The following is a 2,464-nucleotide window of genomic DNA, read 5'->3' on the forward strand; positions in this document are numbered from 1 at the left end:
CGGGGCGCGGCACAGCTCGCCCCGGCTGCCCCGGGCCTTCCCGTGCAGGGTCTGGGGCTGTTGTTTAAACCGCCCGAAGCCTTTTTACCCGAGCCGGCCTGAGAGGATGCACACCCAGAGAGCCCAAAAGGATGAAAACCCATCAGTTGCGGCTCCCCCTTCTTCCACCTCAGTCCTTACCTGCTGCCCTTGCTTATGGTGCTCTCTTCTCCTTATTGCCTTTATAGTAAACAAACCCACATAAATTCTATAACGGTGTGCTGTCCATGCATAATGATATCCTATATGGCAGTTTCTGTTTAGATCATATCCAAGACAGATGGGCAGCTTTATCCTCCCTCTATCCCAGGAGTAAGCATGTTCTCTGCATTGCCACATATAGCTGTGGTTTTCATCACCAAGGCAATGGAGTTTTTCCTCACGCTACCTGTGGAATGAAAATGTTGGTTTTCCCCTTATTTTACAATTGGGAAAATGACTAGAGTAAAGCTCTATGACAAAATAAAGAATGGAAACAGCTCCCCAAACTGCAGGCCACAAGGTCCTGTCTCCCATGTTGACTCTGTATTGGTGACACTGGGCTTCTCTCCAAGGTCAGAACACCTCTTTCTTGCTCCTTGGTGGCTCCTCACATTTTCAGCTGGAATCTATGGAGTGAGGAGTCATTGGCTGGGGTGCCATTGCTGAATTATACTGCAGACAAATCCTTGGTGTACAGAGTACAAAACACATAAGGAGGTGTGCTGGGTTCATCCTGGCCACCAACAAAGCACCCACCTAATTGCTCATTCACCCCCCTGACCAACAGGAGGGGGGAGAGTATCAGAAGAACAAAACTGAGAAAACTCATGAGTCAAGATAAAGACAGTTTAATAAGTGAAGCAAAACGGCATGTGTAAGCAAAGCAAAATAAGGAATTGAGTCAGTACTTCCCATCGTCAGGCAGGTGTCCAGCCAGTTCCCGGAAAGCAGGACCTCAGCATGTGTAGAGGTTGCTTGGAAAGAGGAGAATTCAGAGATCTCTGTTTCACTGTTAATTGAGGAGAAATCAAGTTTCTATATGGGATGGAAGCAGAGCAAGGTGAGAATCAGCAGCAGCCTAACAAATCCATCTGTAATCTCTGGGTAGCTGGGAGGCCATCAGGATTCTGCAGCCACAATAGTTTTGCCATTTGTATTTCCAACAGAGAGATTAACAGCACGCTTTTGAGCTGACAGGGCAAAGGCACAAGAAAAAGGTGGATCTGTGAGGGAGCCCACCTGTTGGCTTCTTTTCTGCAGTACATAATAAAGTCTCTTTAGTTGTAGGAGACCTGGAAAAGAAGCTTACCATATTAAAAGCCAGGAAGCAACACAGGGGAAGTCTGGAGGGGAGTTCAGGTTCTCGGGAACGAGAAATATTAGAGAGATAGTAAAGTAGCATGAAAGATACTGTTATTTAAAAGCCCTAACAATTTGGGGATTTTTTTCCACATAAATTGATATTGATTTCTATCATGCTGTCACACCATATGGTGCCTCATCCTCCTATTATGGCTGATAACTGAGAAGTAGTTTCAAGTGTTAGCTTTGTGACATGCAGCAACTTAACTAGCCATGTAGTTTATTCTGAGGGGCAGCACTCACCTTTGAGATGAACAGCATTTGTCTCCAATTTCTTTTATGCCGTCTGCCTCACACAGAGGATCTGATCACAGTGTCATTATCAGTAATGATCATGATATCTATGAAGTGTTTTCTCATCAAGATGTAGGGACACTGCTCAGTAATTGCACTGTAGCACTCTTCTTGCAGTAAAACCACAAAAAATGAAAATGTATAAAACTAAACGGAAGTTGAGATGAGACGAGGGGAATCCTCATGTGTGCCACTGCTAGATGCATATAGGCCTCAAAGAGATATTACAGCACAGGCCCATCCTCCTTTTCTCCTTACTCTATGACTTGCACTGTTAACTGCATCTTCTGCATGGTTGGGCTCCCAAAGTAACTTGCCCTGGCTGCTTATCTTGAAAACAGCTCTGTCCGTGGATGGGAACGTGGGGAAAGACTGAAGGATCTGGTCATGCAGAAGGCATGTCTTGGGAGAAAGTTGCTGTAAGCAGTGAGGGAAAAATTGGAAACAGGAAGACCAAAAGAGAAAGAGTGCTGGGGCAGGGGGGTGACATGGGCAGAAACACAGTTGTGTGCTGAACTAAAGTTGGTAGACTCAGCAGTTGGCAGATTTTGTGGTGTTCAGATATGAACTGTAGATATAGCCAGTTTATAACTTTATGTTATCTACAGCAAATGTTAAAGAAAGCACAATAAGAACAATGAAAGTCTTTGTAAATAGTGGTTCCATGAAATTGTGTGTGTTGTTCACAGTAACCTGAGCAAACTCAGTTGCTGTCATGTGGGATTTTCAGGTTTGATTGTAAAGCTATGGTACTAGGTCTGATCCACAAATACAAAACTGTGAGGAC

This window comes from Columba livia, chromosome 3, assembly GCF_036013475.1.
Source record: "Columba livia isolate bColLiv1 breed racing homer chromosome 3, bColLiv1.pat.W.v2, whole genome shotgun sequence".
Classification (NCBI taxonomy): domain Eukaryota; kingdom Metazoa; phylum Chordata; class Aves; order Columbiformes; family Columbidae; genus Columba; species Columba livia.